Source organism: Meriones unguiculatus, chromosome 14 (assembly GCF_030254825.1).
Source record: "Meriones unguiculatus strain TT.TT164.6M chromosome 14, Bangor_MerUng_6.1, whole genome shotgun sequence".
Taxonomy (NCBI): domain Eukaryota; kingdom Metazoa; phylum Chordata; class Mammalia; order Rodentia; family Muridae; genus Meriones; species Meriones unguiculatus.
This window is the reverse complement of record NC_083361.1, coordinates 67139087-67157467: the sequence shown is the minus strand read 5'-3', so window position 1 is coordinate 67157467 and position 18381 is coordinate 67139087.

Genomic DNA, 18381 nt, shown 5'->3' with positions numbered 1-18381 from the left:
TTGGACTTTTTTCCTTCTGTTTGTTTGTTTGTTTGTTTGTTTTGTCCAATTACAAAGTTTTTTGCTTGTTTGTTTGTTTGTTTGTTTGTTTGTTTTAACTTATCTTCAGATGGGAGTGGATATGGGGAGGAGCTGGGAGAAATAGAAGGAGGGGAAACTGTAATTAAGATATATTATGTGAAAAAAAAATCCATTTCTTTTCTTAATTTTTCTTTTTCTTTTTTCAAGACAGGGTTTCTCTGTATAGCCCTGGCTGTCCTGGAACTCTCACTGTAGACCAGGCTAGCCTCAAACTCAGAACATCTCCTGCCTCTGCCTCCTGAGTGCTGTGATTAAAGGTGTATACCATTACCACCAGGCCCAAATCTATTTTCAATAAAGGTATGTGTGGAGGGGGTAAGCCAGGTTTATCACAGGACTTCACATGATTTTTTTTTTTGATTGTTGGTACTGGGGATCAAAGCCAGGGCCTTATGCATGCTAGACAAAGCTCTACCACTATCTGCACTCTCAGGCTCCTTAAAAATCTTAACTATATTACATATTTTATAAAACTGTCCAAAGGAGAACACAGGATTGAGTGTCTTCTGAACTGACAAAGTCAGAGAACCCTTTCTTCACAAAGCACCTTGAGGACAGGTGCTCCGTGGAACACTTTCGGGGGCAGCCGACTCATGCTGTCACCCACGAGCAGCACTGGCAGAAGGGAAGCTTCCAGCAGTATTTTCCCGTCTCCTTTTTTAGGCAGACTTCTTGCCCCAGAGCTCACAGCCTCTCTGCTCTCCCTGCTCCAGCTGTCCCAAGTATCACAGAACGGATGCCGACTCCATCTCTTGTCCTTTTGAAGACTCTTGGAACATTGTCACTCTCCTGGAGCCTCCTCTCTCTCTCTCTCTCTCTCTCTCTCTCTCTCTCTCTGTCTGTCTCTCTCTTCCTCTGAACTGCACATCTGGGCCTTAAGCTGTGTGCTCCTAAAGAGCAGAACTGAACGTCACTTGTGTCTCCAGTGCTTGGTGACAGTAAATGGCTGTTTGATACACAGGTGAATTAAGCTGCCCCTGCTTCACATCTGTCTTGCTTCCATCTTCAGACTTCACGAGTGAGCCACACAACCACGTGTGCTGGTTCTTGAGTTATCTATGGCACCCAATCTTAAATGGCCATGCTTCCTGGGATACTGTTCATTCTCCACATCCAACAACCTTCTTACCCTCGTCCTGATGGGCACTGACGGGCACCAAAGACCTTGACATAGATTGTTCCTTCAGCCAGGATCCTTGCCACTTCCTCCCCCTCTTTCAACTCTCAGATGAAACACCGCCTCTAGAGAGGACATTTCCATACCATTCTCCAGTCACATGGCCCCTGACCTGCTTTTCATGTCTTCATTGTATTTATTGTCCTCTGCCCCACTGTTATCTAGTACTTATCTCCCGTGTCCAGCCTCTGCAGTCACTGGACTCCTGAGCTAGAGCAGTACCTCAGACCAGACACAAGACATTGGGTTAAAGGAACAACTCAGCCCAGTAATCACAGCCAAGTACATCGTTTTACCTGGGACAGCAAAGACACCCCAACACAGATCATCTGGATGTGGCTGTCACTGTTCAGACTCCCAGGGCAGAGGAAGGCTTCAAGAAGACTGGCCTTCTAACATAGGCTGATTCACGAAGGGCGTCCTCCAGCCGCCTGGCCAGATACACGCAGCAGGACTGTGAAAAGGGTCCTTGTCACTTTTTGACTGTGTGGTCATTCATTGGAGTTGGCTCTCCTGCCACAGAATTTTATATTTAAAAAAAAAAAAATACAAACCATGTTGAAACCCGCACCCAGGCACAGGTGGTGGGACAGGATGGAGGGGGGAGAGACGAATAAAGACGTCTCTTTGGAAGGGTTTGGGGGGAGATGGCAAATGACAGGAGCCAAGTTCATTTCTCTGAACCTGGGCTCAAGTACCCTTCTCTGTACTTCCTCACCGAAGTGGTCATGGTTGAGCTCTGGGAGTGTAGGAGAGGTGAGTGTGAGCAGACAGGAAGCAGCTAACAGGGGCTCAGAGGGCACAGAGCATGGTTGAAGGGGTCCAGAGATACAGAGAAAGCTATTTCTCCTTTAGGGTGTTCCAAAGCCCTGGAGTTCTTGAACTTCCCTTATAACTAAGACTTGGGGAGCGTTTGATACCCGAACATTCTACACATCTTCCACATTCCCACATTCCCTATCTCCAAGCTGCCGTTTCTTAAGGCTCATCAGCATACCCCTGAACTGTGGAACTAGCTCCCAAACCAATGGCCTGACTTCTCTGGTACTATATATTGCATTTTCTTCTATTTTTCTGGTCACAAAATGGAGAAACTGTTACTTAAACAGCTTCAATAAAGCATGGTGCTTATAGCTGAAATGTGCCTTCCTGACTGGCATCCAATCTCTCCAAGTTGGGTCCTATCTGCTGCCCCTGCAATGCCTCCCCCACATTGCCCACCTGACTCAGTGTGGTATGTGAAGTCTAGGGAGCTTGTGAGATTCTGCCCAGACCATGCTGCTTCATAGAAGGGAGACTCAGAAGCCCTGTGTGATGGAACTGTGCAATCTGGAAGGGCTTCCCAGAAGAAGTGGTAGCGGAATCAAGTCTTAGAGGAGAAGTTAGTGTTAGCAAGGCAAAACGTGAGTGGTGTTGAGGTAAAATGATTTGCTCAAGGAGTGTGTGGCTCATGAGTGAGAGAGGATGCCGGTGGATAAGACATGGGAAGACAGAGCTGAGCCTGGGATCCTGCAGCCCAAGGTCTTCATGCTTACCTGGGCTAGGAAATGATGCTTAAGAGGGTACAAGCTAACGGGCTCCCATCAAGACATTTAAATAAGTCCAGGACACATGAGTGTGCAGCCTCAGAGCAAGACCAGAGGATGACACACCACAGCTAGTGGCAAGAAGAAATGACAGTGTCAATCTGTCTCCACCTATGTGAGATTTGGACCAAAAAAAACAAAAAACAAACTGTCATACACTTGTAATCCCAACACTCAGGAGTCTGAGGCAGAAGGATTACCATGAGTTGAGGGCTATTGTGGGATATGTGATGAGCTCCAATTCAGCCTAGGATACAAAGCAAGGTTCTATCTCAACATGCACACGCTAAAAAGAAACCTACAAGGAGTAAGCAAATTCCATGCTTCTTCACGTGGGGTTTGACCAAAGTGTTCATGGCCTCTGAGGTCTCAAAATCTTAAGGAATTATCAAAACGAGTTGCCCAAATTAGCATCATATCTAGCAGGGACCATAGAGGAGCTAGTACAAATTTATCCTGAACAGATGTTCCCAAACTCAGGCTACAAGGAATTTCCACAAGACCACACAGAGTCTTGCCAACCAGAGCTGGTTTTTGAAGACTGATAAACAAGGAAACAACCCAGCATGAGGGGAGGGAAGACAGAGTCATGAGGACATCGGCGAGCAGAGCACCAGTCTACAAGAGCTACGGGAGCAAATACCGGAACGCTGCCCAACACATTAGAGCAGGTGCCATGAAGAAAAGAATAGAGGGATCGGAAAGAGAACTTCAGGGGTTGACCAGTATCCCCTGAACTCATGGCCACTGGGAACTTCGGATGTGATCCCAATTGGAGAACTAAGTTCTTTGCAGACAGATGGAAGGAAGCTGGAGATGAAAGCAGGGGTTGCAATGCTGTGGCTGTAAGCAGAAGCTCCAAAAGGAGGACTGATCAGGGCACCTGGAGCTCCCAGAGAAAGCATAGCCTACCAATACTTTGATTTCAGATTGTATGTGTCGCCCTTTCTCCCCCCTTCTTCTCTCCTTCCATCTTTCCCTCCCCCTCCTTCTTCTCTCTCCCTATATACAGGTATGTTTATGTGGATGTGTATTCACACATGTCAGCCTATGTGTGGAAACCAGAGGTCAACCTCAGATGTTGTGTCAGGAATCATCCACCTTGTTTTCTGAGACTGGGCCTCCCACTGGTGGGCTGGGCTGGTTGGTCAGTGAGCCCCAAGTACTCACCTATCCCTGCCTCCCCAGTTCTAGGACTGCAAGCCTGAATCAACACACGGAGCTTTTCTACATAGGTTCTGGGGACTGAACACAGGTCCTCATGATTGCAGGGCAAGCAGTTTACTGAATGATATCCCCCGTCCCTCATACTTTCTTGGGAGCATCTCATTACCATAACATGTGATCCTCCTGCTTCAGTCTTCCCAGTAACATGTTCTACTACACCCAAATGTTTCTGAGGTTTCTAAGTCACTGACTTTGTGGTAATTTGTTGCTGCCATCCTAGAAAAGTAAGGACACTTTCTAGAGGTAAAATGTGTATTTGCTATATTAAAAAAAATACTTTATAGGTCGAATGTTACTCAATTAATTCTTCATTTTTTTTCCTCTTTTTAATTTTCATAGCCTTGGAAGTTTGTAGTTATAGATAAGGACTGAGCTATACTGGGTCTCCATCGATAATGGCATAACATAAAGCCGATGTTTGTTCATGATCTGAGGCCAGACCACACCTCGATATGAGATGTGGGGTAAGACAAGCCCATGACAAACTAAGGGTCCTGGGTGGGGTGAGTAACTTGATTGGGTTACTCACAGGGTTCACTGATACCAAACCATGGGGTCCAGATTACTCTAGAGCCACTTAGATCTCAGAAGCTTCCAAGCAGGTGTTTGGGTGTAAACACACTGACACACTCAAATCTTCACTGACACTGACATCTTCCACAGGCCCTGGACACCAGAGCTCTTTCCTCCCTTCTCTAGGGCCATAGCCTGTCCTTGAGGACAAAGTAGTTGGACCCTTCCCAGAATGTTCCTGGCTCCTGAAGGAGTGTTGTCCATGCCAGGAAGCCCTCTTCAAGGGCCTGCATGTATGTGCCTGTGTGATGTCCTTTATGGTGTGTGGGGTCCTTTATGGTCACCACTGTTTGGGAGGTTATAAACCATTTTTCTGTCTGATTCCCAGCCACAAGCTGGGCTAGACAAGCAGAGAGGCGAGGAATGGTCCACAACGCAGTCGCTTGTACCCTTGCAGTGAAGAGGCACACATTCATTCCTCACAGGTCCCTGAGGAGTCACCACGCTCGGGTCAGGAGGCTCCCAGGTAATGGTCCCATCCCAGACACATCTCATGAGGTTGGTATGTGTTCATTTCACAAAGACCCTATGTCTTTATATTTTCCTAAGCCTCACTGAAGCAACCCCAGATGCCTGCTTCCCTGACTTTGAAGGCTGGTGAGAAATTCCACCTCCCTCCCCTCTGCTTTAGCACAAGAATGCTGAGAAATAGGCTCAGTGTGGGTGCCTCTAAGACCTTCATTGTCCAAGGCTATGACGTGATTCATGACGGCAGCCGCTCCGCACCCTCTCTGCATGGTGGCAGTGAAGGGTCATTTGTCATAACTCCAAAGCCAAGATCCAGTCCTTTCACTAAATCCACACTTATTGCAACCGTCTTGTCATAGAGGAAGTGAAGCTAGACCCGGAGGAGAAGGATCACTTGTCAAGAGTCGTGGTGTGTTTATCCAATAATTCACCTAAGGCTTCCCACTTCCCGGACCATCGGCATTTCCACCAGGCACACCCTACTTACCACCACTACAGAAGCAACATGCTCAGGCCACATTTATGTCACACTCCCTACCCCCTCTCCCCCGTAGATCGTGGATCAAATCTACCCAAGAAGGTCACGTCACTGCTGAGTGAGTCAGATCTCCATTTACAACACGGTGCTGACAGAGCTCCCCTGGGCCAGTCCGGGAGCCCTCACCTTCTTCCCACACCTTCTAGACGCTCTGAGTCTTAAGATCCAGCTCAGCTGGGTGACTTATCTTCCAACAAACTCAATGCCCTTTCAGAAGGGAGAGATAGCAAACAAAAACCCAGAGCAAGTGAGAGGCAGATCTTGGACCCGTGGCTGGGTCTAGGGCTGGGTGCAGGGCTTGATCTATCAGCAAGTCCATGACCAGCTATGGCTGCTCAGTGCCTGGGTCTATAGCTAGATCTAGGGCTGAGACCATGACTAAGTCTGTGGTTGACTCTGTAGCTGGGTTAGGGCTGGTATTAGGGATGGTCCATGACTGAACCCATATCATAGGATGGTTATAGCTATGTTTATGGCTTGGTTCAAGACTAGGTCCATGGCTGGAACTGGAACTGAGACCAGTGATCAGTCTACATCCGAGTCCAGGGTCAGATACACAACTAGACCCATGCTGTGTTCATGACTGAGTACCATACTGGATATGGCTGGGTCTGTGCCTGTGTCCACGGGTTGCTTCTGAGAAACTCTAGTCTGAGTCTACAGCTGGCCTCTGGATAGGCTTGAGGCTAGATCTGTGGCTGATAGCCAGACCCCCTGTTCCTGTAGCCACAGTAACCCTTCTATCTGTCCTTCTAGCCAAGTGGCCTCGGAACCCCACTCTGGGCCTTCTGTTGTTATTGTGAGCAGAGTCAGGTCTGTTCTGCAGTCCCACTTCTCCCACAGCTAATCCTGTGAGCTCCAACCAGCCTTGGTCCTCATCTAAGTCCTAATCTTTCTACCTGTGAAACGATCAGACATTGTGGCTTACAAGCTGTGTCTTATGGGGCCCTAAGTTCTTTGCATACTCCTTCCAAGGCCAAGACAGAGTTTGCAAGTTGAAATGTTGGCCTCACTCACTGTCTTCTCTCATGGGATCAAGCTGGTATAAATCAAGCCTTCACACAGGAAGGCTGAAACAACCCAGCTGTTCCTCTTTACAGTCTAGTTAACACGTGATATTACGGCCACAAAGGGACTACTCTACAGTTGGAAACATGAAGATGCTAAAAGAATGTAAGTATCTGATCAAGATACTCGAGCATTTTATTTGCGCTTTAATAATTTCACAATGTCTAGAGGAAAAAAGAGAAACTAAGACGCTTTCTCCTCCCCCTCTTCCTGAGACAGGGTTTCTCTGTGTAGCCTTGGTTGTCCTGGACTCGCTTTGTAGACCAGGCTAGCCTCTAATTCACCAAGATTCTCCTGTCTCTGCCTCCCCGAGTGCTGGGATTACAGATGTGCACCACCATGCCCAGCTCCAAGATGCTTTCTTAATGCTAATAATATGTTTAACCACAAAGCAAAACCACAGAACAATATATTGTATGTAATTTATTACATAGTAAAATAAAGTAATGAAATGAAAGTAAACATATCAGCACATTCCCAATTTGTACATCAAAACCCTGTGAGGATTTGTTTGTTAGAGACAGAGTCTCCTTATGTAGTCTTGGCTGGCCTAGAACTTACTACATAGACCAGGCTGGCCTACATCCGCAAGATCTGTCTTCCTCTGCCTCTTAATACTGAGATTAAAGGCATGTACCACCAAACAAACCTGGCCATTCAGGGGCACAAGTGCATCTTGCTATGAGGTGAGAGGGGGTGGTGAAAAAAAGGGCCAATGAAATCCAGGTGAAAGTGAGATTTATATATACACCAATATATCTATAGCTCTCTATATACATATACCACTTTATAGAATTTAACATGTGAGCCATGTAAATACACTACTCTTTTTAAAGGCTTGTTTTGAACTGGATAGTTAGTTGAGGATGATCTTGAACTTCTCAGCCCTCCACCTCCAGAATGCTGGAGTTATTAACTTATACCAACATGCCGAGCTTGTGTAGTGTTGGGGCTCAAATCAGGACCTCGTGGTGCATGCTGTGGATACAGCTCTGCCAACTGAACTGTATCCCCACCTTTTCTAATTAAAATTTAAATAAAAAAAATAATAATACACTAGGTCCAAAAAACGGGAGGGGGGGAGTTGTTAGGAAAAAAAAAAACAGTTGAAACCAGCTGACTGGTTTCTAGACTGTCTTGCAGCCTTGATGAACAGCTGGTAGAGGGAATAAAAGAACCTCAGGAAGAGCCGCAAATGCCTGTCACCAAAGGCAGAGGGGGGAGGGAAAGCCTGGGGTTCAGGAATGCTACCTGTGAAGACTCCGGGACCTGCCTCAGCCCTTCTGTACACACCGGCCATGCAGCAATCCTGGTGCCCTAGCCCCGAGAGCTCCTTCTCATCCCCAGCCACCCTCACCCTCCTAGGCTCCGGAGGGTGGAGGCTGGTGGCTGCCTTTCTTCAACCAGCAGGCCAGAAGCAGCCCCACCCACCCGCCAGCAGGATGCAGGCCTGTCTCCAGCAGACGCCAGCTACAGACTGTGGCCTGAGCGGAGTCCAGGACAGAGCCCAGGGCACAGATGTTCCTTTTCTCCCGCTCCCCGAAGAGCTTCTTGAAAAAAGCTTGGAGCCAGCCTTCCTCAATCCACCTTTGAGTGGAGAGAAGAGGGGCCCTTCTCTCCTGCGGCTGTGGGCACCTGGCTGCCCGCCCTCGGGGGCCAGCCACAGGCTGCAGGTCCATGCTACCCTTGTCTGCACTGCTGGCTGTTGGCCGAAATCCCTGCAGAGAGGCAGTGACTGAGAAAGGGCAACACAGATTCCAGTTGGCCTCTGTCTGAAGGTCTCTGGCTGCCTCACACTGGGAGGTTTCTGGCTGAAGTGAGGGGCAGACTTGCAAAAATCCCCCAAGTCCCCTGAACTTGGTCCTACAGCCAGATCAGGACACAGGCCTCCCTCCGGTCTCAGAGAGGAGGGGAAAACTCAGTGTCCACCGAGGTACTCCTCTTACAAGCCAAGCATAACAGAGCACAGGACAACCTAAAAAGCAAGGCTCTGGGTGTTGGAGGTGGGAGTAGGGTTGGGACTAGCTTAGTCTTTAAAGAGCCCTCTGTACAAGCAAGGAGAAGGACCTGAGTTCCATTCCTAGCACCCACATTAAAAAAAAAAAAAAAAAAAAAAGTTAGCGATTGCTGGCGGGGAGGCTCCCTGGCACACGACACGGTGAAGGCACTTGTAACCAAGCCTGATGAACCGAGTTCAAGCCCCAGGACCCACACGGTGGCAGAGCACTGACTCCGCACATTGTCCTCTGACTTCTACACATACACCGTGACATGCATGCCCATAACGCACACATATGCACACACAATAAATGTAATTTTTGAATTCTATTTAATAATAGTAAAAAGTTAAAAAAAACAAAAACAAAACAAAACAAAACAAAAAACCAACAAAGCTTGGAACAGTGAAAGTGCCTATAATCCCAACGCCGAGGAGGCAGAGACAGGAGGTCCCCAGGGCTTACAATGGATCCAGCAAAAGTGGTAGACTTCAGCTTCAGTGAAAGATCCTGCCTCAAAAAATAAGGTGGAGAGACACTCAAGGTCTTCCTCTAGCCACACATACACACACACACAGTAATTACACTTATAAACAAATTAATAAAATCCAGGCTCTGTCATGAGCCGTGTAATCTGGGTTAGGCAGCATGACATAAAGCTCTGAGCCCCAGTTTCATCATCCATCAAGTAGGGTGATAATAACAACATTCCTGAAGATGACGTAGAGATGAGAAAGTCATCTAGTCAGACAGCTGGTGCTGAAAAAAAAAAAAAAAAAGAGAGATTACCCCTCTGCCGCCGGGGTAGAAGGAGCAAGGTTAGCACCAAGTGAGGTTTAAGATTCGGAAGCCAATCACCCTGTTTCAGATTCTAGCAAGCTTTGTCATCTTGGTCAAGTTATTTACATTTTCTATGACTGTGAAAATAGGGATCATGAGTACACGGTACACAGGACTGCTGGGAGGAAAACAACCGTGTTTAGGGCACTGTTAATGCCCTCTTCTGCTCCTGGCTGCCTGGTTCACCCCAGACTTTTCTGGGTCTACTTCTAACCAGAGCAGGGCAGCGGTGGGACCGTCGATCCAAGCTTTCTCCTCAGGATGAGACGCAGGGCCTCTCTTCATCCTCTCCAACCAGCAACTTGTTTTCATGTCTTTAACTCTATGCCTTAGGCAACAAAACCCTCCAAACCACCCATTGTGGGATGGGCAGGTCCTGGGCCTCCTGCTCCCTTCCATCCCTAAGGCCCTCACTACCTCTCCACGCCTCTGTGGAGGGAGGCTGCTTCCTTTTGTACCCTCTGTGGTGTCTGCCCCTCTGGCTTCTGGTTGGCACAACTATCAGCCACATGCCATCCTCCAGCCTGCCAGATGACTGCCGTGGTCGAGCGCATGCTGTGCCAGGAGCCTGGGACCCACTGGTAAAGAACTGTGTGGCCACCAATAGCACAGCTGCTGTCTGTCTGGGGCTGCTCTCCACAGGAGCTCCTTAAAGAAATTGTTTGGGCTGAGGATATAGCTCTGTTGGTGGAGTGCTTGCCTGTCTTGCAAAAAGCTCCGGGCTCCTTCCTCAGCACTGGGCACAGCAGCACACAGAGGTCACTACTCTACTACAGGTGAGCTCAAGGCAAGCCTGAGCTACAGGAGAACTTGTGTCAACAAAATAAGTAAGAATTAAAAAAGAAAAAAAATGCTATGTGATTCTTTCTGATGCGTCGGGAGGAGGGAAAGACTTCTAGAGCATTCTGTGTCTGGACCCCGGTAGAGGCTGGCAGGATCCATGTCTCTTTATCAATCCCCATTGTTTCCCCCTATTCCCTTGGCTCTGCCTTCTCTCCATAGCTGACTCAGTTTAAGAATCACTTTTCATACCACCCAAAATGTACCATTTCTTAGGCAAATGAAGGGGAGCAGCCCCGTTACCCTTTTTGTAGGAAGAATTGCTTTTGCACTGAAACAAGCCCTGATATGATAAGTACGTTGCCCTGGTCCCACATGGAACAGAATGCAGACACTGACGCTCATTTCCAAGCAAAATGTGCCACGAACACTAGAACCTAGATGCCCCAGAGCCCAGGTTTGGTCTGTTTTGTTTATGAATATTCTTAGACACTGCCCACTCTCCCCTCTAACCTTTCTCTCTTACCTAGAGTTAGGGAGTTGGGAGGAATAAGGGTGATGTAGCAAGGTAGAAAAAGAAAAAAAAAAGAACCCAATAAAGCAGCCAAAATTTGTCTGCACAGATGCTGAGAACAGGAATCAGCGCCTGAGGGGGAAGAGGAGAGAACGCAGCGACCCCAGGCTTCTCTGGGGAAACAGCGGCTTCGAGAGGACAGAGAGATACAACCACGAGAGGAGAGGACCCCAGGCTCACCAAACACGGGTGGACAGTGGTACCTACTGTTTGGAGACTTCAGTCCAACAGGACATCCAAATATTGACCCAAGCTTCCAAAGGGGAAAACACTTTTTAATGCCTGACACATGCTCAGCCATGAATCACGATGACAGCAGATTGAGTCTGCTATGTAAATAGTGGGGTGTGTCTGCTTGTTATCAGCCTGCGTACGAGGTCCAGCTCTTTTAGATCAAAATAGGAAGCCAAATAAAAACAACAACAGAAAAAGTAATTGCAGAGCGATCCTTTGCTACAGGCTCAAAGCCATCACTACTGCTTTCGGAAGTTGTTTTATTTTGTTTTGTTGGGATGAGGTCTCATGTAGCCCAGGCTGGTCCCAAAATCACTATATCGCTGAGGCTGGCCTTGAGCCTCTGATCCTCCTGCCTCCACCTCCCAGGTACAGGTATTTCAGGCATGCATTACTATGTCTTGTTCCTTCTTGCTTTCTTCATCAATCCATTTCTGTGAGGAACAGGTTACATCTCCCCTAAGTGCTCTTTGTTTGTTGCTGAGATCCCAAGTTTTCAATAACTATCTGCTGTCAGTGGTTAGTTATGTGCAGCGAAGATAATAATGTTCCTTTTGCTTTGGGACTGCCCTGCTTTATACAGCCACGTGTTTAGGTATGGATATGTTCCTGTTTGTTATTTCCTCTTGCTCTGTTTCTTTCATCAATTTATAAAATGCTTATATTTGCCACCTAAAATTATTTGGTCAGAATTTCAGCTTGTAACCTAGGCCTTATTTGCTTTAATCTTGATGAATATATCTTTCTCCATATTGCTGTTTGCTTGTTTCCTAATGCACCAAAACTCTCTTCTTATTTTTTTATTTTTCTGAGACAGAGTCTTGCTTTGTAGTCCTGGCTAACCCAGAACTTGCTGTATAAACCAGGCTGGCCTCAGACTTGTATTGATCCTCCTACAAGTGCCTCCTGAGTGCCCCCAGGTACTCCTGTGCCCAACTATGGAAATAACTAACATCGACAGCTTTTTTAAAGAAAACGTTTTCATTTTCTTGCTACTCAAAATGATAAAGTAGTCGCTGTAAATAAAAAGACATTTGAGGCATGACAAGATGGCTTAGCGGTTAAGGAGACTTGCTCTTCTTGCAGAGACCTAGAGTTTGGTTCCCAGCATCCAGGTTGGGTGGCCCATAACGGCCTGCAACTCCAGACCCCATGTCTTTGTCATGGGTACCTTCATGGGTACCCACAGATGTGCACATCCACACACAGACGTTTAAATTTTTAAATAAATGTGATATAAAACTGACCCATCAGTTGAAAAGATACATATCCAGCCGGGCAGTGATGATGCACTCCTTTAATTCCAGCACTCAGGAGGCAGAGGCAGGTAAATCTCTGAATTGGAGGCCAACCTGGTCTACAGAGTTGAGTTCAAGGACAGCCAGGGATACACAGAGAAACCCTATCTTGGGAGGGTTTACACATCCAAAAACTTCATGCTGACTGATTCAAGTCCCTTTATTTGTCATTCAACAATTACTTTTCTGTTCTTACTGTTCCCCTATGAAAATTTCTCGGAGGGTTATTTCCTTAAATTCGGTCCCCTCAGTGGTATTCTGAAAAGTGCTCTCCCAAAATATAGCTGCACAAATCCCTGGGACCTGTGAACCTCCTTTGTTTTGAGAGAAGCCCCGTTTGAGATAGGCCTTGATGTGAGGACATGCTCCTGGTTGCCTGTACGGCCTCTGATGTCATTTCAACTCTCATAGGAGAGAGGCAGGAGAAGATCTTCCGCTGTTATCACAAACACAAGGAAGGTCATGAGAAGACTGAGGCAGAGATGCTAGCGATGCTCACAGGCCGAGGGACACATGGAATGCTAGCTGCCACCATAAAGGGAACAAACAAAGCAAAGAAGAGCTCTTCCTGTATTACTTCTTTCTTTTTTTTTTTGTTAGCTGTGACAGGACAGTATAAAAGACTGGAGATTTGCTTTGGCTCATGGTTCCCGTGGGTTCCACATGTGGCTGGTTGCCCCTCTATTCTTCGACAGAACACCGTGGCAGCCGGAATGTTTGGTAGAGAAGGTTCCTCACTTTTTGGTGACCGGGAAGTAGACGGAGAGGAAGGAACTGGGGGCAGATACAACCTTCAAAGACACAGCTTTTTGTCTTCAGCTAGGACCCATCTCCCAGCATGGTACCAGCTGGAGTGTAAGCCTGTGAGCCATCAGGGAAACTTCCAGACTCAACTCGCCACACCCCCAGACCCTTCGAGGGGAAGCAGCTCTTGCCTTCAGACTTCCAACTTCCAGCACTGAGGGAATAAACTTTTATTGTTGTAAGCCCTCAGGGTTGTGGCAGTTTGTTACAATAGTCCCAAGGGGAGGTAAGGAGAATATAGCCCTATAGCTCAACACCAGGACCCAACTGACTTCCCACCAGGGAATTTGTAATTCCTCCACTTCTCCAGACCATAATCCAAGATAGCCACATCCCCACAGCATCCCACTACTCACTTGGTACACTTGGGACTGTCCTCTTTTTCCCATCCCATGTCTTCATCCATGCTCTGTCCCATCACCTACACTCGCGGCCTGAACTTCAGTGGTCCTCTCAGAACGGCATTGCTTCTCAGCTGCTATATAAAAAATGCAACTGAGGGATGCGTAGTAGGGGCAGGCCTTTGTCGCCGAGCCTGACAACCTAAGATGCTCATGGTGGAAGGAGGGAACCAACTCCCAGGACTCTGACCTCTACATACGTGTTCCCACACACATATGCCCACATAAACAAACAAACAGATACATAAATGTATCAAAACTCTCGTTATATATCTGACACACAGAGATGTTTGTCACATTTGTCACCTGAGAAAGTAAACATTATTAGTGTTGAAGTCACCCTTGTGACTCCTAAACTCCACTCAAATACCTTCATTACGACGGCATACTAAATTTTGTTTTTCTATAAACTTAACCCCTGAGCAATTTTTAAAAGAAACTAAAACAATATAACAAATCTCATCACAGCAAACAGTGGCCCAACTCCCATCACCTACAGAAGCCGCCGTTCTGTGGTGAGCATTTTCAGCGTACATAACTCTTTCTTCTGGTGATCACCTCTATTTTCTAAATAGCACCCACATGTTGGGTATTTCCTGTCTGGAAAATCACTGACTCCCTGTGAATAGGTGTGCGTGCACGCATTCCCCACATCCTCCTAAAATAGTTACATCATTTGGGAGTCAGGGCACTAAATCAACATTTAACATTTGTGATATTATTATGTGAAAATACTACTTACTATTCTTGCACAGTTTTTTGTTTCTTGGTTTGAATAACTATCTCTCTCTTTTTTTTTTAAACAGTGTTTTCAATGTGCCCATAATTGGTTCGGTTCCAACCAACCAACTCTCTCCTTTTGGAATGATTCCCTTCTCTATTTCACAAGATCCAGAGCTCCTGACAGCTTCCTGTGCTCTGTGTTGGCTCCTCTCTGGGCTCGGCACATACAGCTTGTTTTTGGAGGTGGCCCTTCCTGTTTCACCTAGGAACACCTTTCACCTGTCTCTCAGACAGCTACATTCCTCATTTTCTCCTTTTGTTTGTGTGAAGCACAGCCCCAACCCCCAATAGCTTTTTTTAAAAAGGATTCTGAAAAGTAAGTATTTGGAAGTACAGATATATATATATATATATATATGTATATATATATATATACATATATATATATATATATATATATATATATATTGTGCTGGTTGGTCTGGTGCTCAATATGAAGCTTAGACTTGCCTTTAACTCACAGCAATTCTCCTGCCTTAGCCTCTGGAGTGCTGGGATTATAGGCATGAACTATGTCTTAGTCAGGGTTTCTATTGCTGTGATGAAACACTGTGACCAAAAAGCAAGTTGGGGAGGAAAGGGTTTATTTGACTTACACTTCCACAGCACTGCTCATCACTGAAGGAAGTCAGGACAGGAACTCACACAGGGCAGAAACCTGGAGGCAGGACCTGATGCAGAGGCCAGGGATGGGTGCTGCTCACTGGCTTGCTCCTCATGGCTTGCTCAGCCTGCTTTCTTATAGAACCCAGGACCACCAGCCCAGGGGTGGCCCCACCCACAATAGGTTGTGCCCTCCCCCATCAATTGCTAATTTAGAAGATGCCTTACAGCTGGATCTCACAGTGGCATTTTCTCTATTGAGGTTCCCTCCTTTCAGAGAACGTTAGCTGTGTTGTCTCCATTTTCTCTCAGATACTGACTTCCTAGTTGGATCCTTTATAACTTTTCTCATCTATTCTGTTCTCTCTCTCCCCCCCCCTCTCTGGAAGATATATATGACTTGATACTTTTGGTACAGAATTTAAAATTACTGCTATATTTTTGATTGTAAAGTGTTTTGGTTTTTTTTTTTTTTAGACAGGGTTTCTCTGTGTAGCCTTAGCTGTCCTGAACTCACTTTGTAGACCAGTTGTAGACCAGGCTGTCCTTGAGCTCACAGAGATCTGCCTGCCTCTGCCTCCCTGAGTGCTGGTATTTCAAGCATGCACTACCATGCCAGGCTGTAAATAGTATTTTTATTGTTAAAAATATTTGTGCAAAACCTCTGGAGTATATTAGTTATAGTTTCCATACCCCCCTTTTCTTTTTTAGTTTTCTTCCCACATCCCATCTATTCTTTATCTATCCTCCCCTTCTGTTTGTCTGACTGTGAATGTCACATCCTGTGCCGACCAGTCACACTGAAGAGTGATGCCTTACAAGTCGGCTGCCTTCCTGGTGCAATGGCCTTGACAGCTGGGTCACTGGGCAGTGTTTCAGTTGCTTCCCACTGCTGTGGGGAATATGGAGAGGAAAGTCTTATCTGGGCTAACTGCATGGTCTCAGACCATGACTGCTTGGTCCTGTTACTCAGAGCCTGTGACGAGGCAGCGCATGTCATGCTGGAGAGTGTGTGGCAGAGCAGCACTTCATGGTGGCTGAAAAGCAGAGAGAGACAGAAGAAAGGGGCCAGGGTCTCCAAGGGTCTCCCTCTAGCTAGCGAACCAAATCCCTTCATTAGACCCCATCTCCTAACGTTTCCACAACCTCCTAGTAGCATCCCAGGCTGAGGACCAAGCCTTCAATAAGGAGCCTTTGGGGAAAACTTAAGATTCCAAACTACAACCAGAATCCTAGGCAGCAATTTATCTGTAGGTCGTTGCCTTGGCTTGGCCAGCTCCCTGAGAGAAATCCTTCAGTCTCACAGCAGGGAGAAGACATAGAGACACATTCAGTGGGTGTAGCATGGAGAATCAATCCTACGGTCAAGAGAGAGCTCCCTCTCAGAATGCTACACTGTCCCCCAGACTTAGCCCCTGACGACGACAAAACTAATTTCAGTTGAGAGCTGTATCATTTCAAGGCATTTCAATTAGATGGAACCATACAGTGTCTACCTGTTGGGACTGAGTCTTCACTTGCCATAATTCTCTGGAATTGCATGCTATGGACAGAGTATAGTTTATCTAAACATTTCCTCCTCCAGAACACCCAGTTGCTTCCACCTGGGGAGTATTACGACAAGGACTGCTAGACACACTTGTGTTCAGGCTCTCATTGCAAACGCTCACTTTTGTTTCTCTAAGATAAAAGCCCAGGATCGCAATTGCACGCGTATTCTGACTAGAGGTTAAGGGTTAAGGACGGCAGGATGTGCTGTCTCAGAGGAGCAGCTGACCACACCCGGTGCGACTCCTTCCCTGCGGTCTCCCACTCAGAGCAAGCCCTGCTGCATGTTTGCTCGTAGCCTCCCTTTGGGCGTTGACAGAGCCCAGCATGTACAGTGCTGTCCCTGACCCTGACCCTAGCCCTCAGAGGAATGTCATCCATCATCCTCCAGCTACGGCTCAAGAACCAGAGAGGGGACAGATTCTGTTCAGAGTCACCCAGGCAAGAAACAAACCAGCCCAACCCAGTCTGTGGGCTTGCCGCCTGGCAGGATGTGCCCTTTTCTCTGCTGCGCCCTTGTGCCGGAGGTATGCCAGTCTGTAATGCACAGTCCCAGCCATTCCATGTCCCTTGCAGGAAAGATGCTAACTCCACAGAAAGAATGCTTATCCCTTCACCCCCAGATCTTCTACCAGACATAGGTGTGGGGTGGGGTTTCAGGCAAGCAGAGCTGTTCCAGGCTCCAGAGTGGAAACTGAGTCTAGCCTCAACTATAGAGAATGGGACAGCAGAGGGGCTGGGACCTCCAGCTTACAATCATGGCTTTAGACTTTGTTCCCGAGGGCCTCCCTGGAGCAGAGGCCTCCAGGTTCTGCCACGAAACACATGTGGCTTGAAAGGGAAAGTGCTGGGGCTGGGCCAATGCCCCTGCCTTTTCCTCCAGCTTTCTCATCCCACAGCAGGAAAAGCATATGTTCTTTCCATATAGAGGAGAAATTGTTCCGAGGGTGAGTAAGTCTCCTGGCCATGAAGCTGGCACAGCTCACAGAGCCCTGGGCAGGAAGCTGGGCAGCGCTGGTTCCCATTCTTGGAAGCCGGAGCAGGCTGAGTTGGCTGACACCCTCCAAGAGGATGAGATGATGCGGGGGTGCTGGGTTGGGGTGCCTAGGTCGTTCGTTGACCTTTTCAGGGTAGGAGCCCAGGGCGATGCTGAGGGTCTCTTTTATGGATGGGGAGGGGGAACGCCTTTCCCACTCAGCTGCTGGGCTGGAGAAGAAAAGAACCAGGGGTTTGCCAGCGGCAGGCGACCTACAGTCTGGGTCTGAGTCAGGGGTGACTAAGGTGTGTGCTCAACCAGGCAGGGTCATTTCTAGACTGTTGTTTCCAATACTTCCCCGAATTTTCCTCTAAGCTTCAGGGCTGGGTGGCAGGGGGTGACTCAGCTTCAGTGCCAAATATCCTTTCACCAGCCCTGGACAGATAGATGAACAGATACTTCTCTTTCCTGACTGGGCCAGGTCCAAATTGTTATTCCAATTTCCCCCAATTGATTAAAGACCCTACTATGTGTGGGGTCTGAGGAAGGCGGGAGGGTGGGCTTGGTACAGGGTATATAGACTGTTGGACTGGTCAGGGGGTCACAGTGAAAATGTTAAAGAAGTGTGGGACGTAGTCTAGAAAGTCAGGGACTTGGGGCAGAAGAATGAGACGGGAAATCATCCGGAGATGAGACAAGTATGAGACATGGTCCTAAGCATGATCTGAAAGGGTCCACCTAGGGATCTTCTGTTTAAGGAGTCATTTTAAAGTCATCAGACCACTTCAGGCTCAGGATAGACAGCTCCAGGTGAATAAGGGGGCT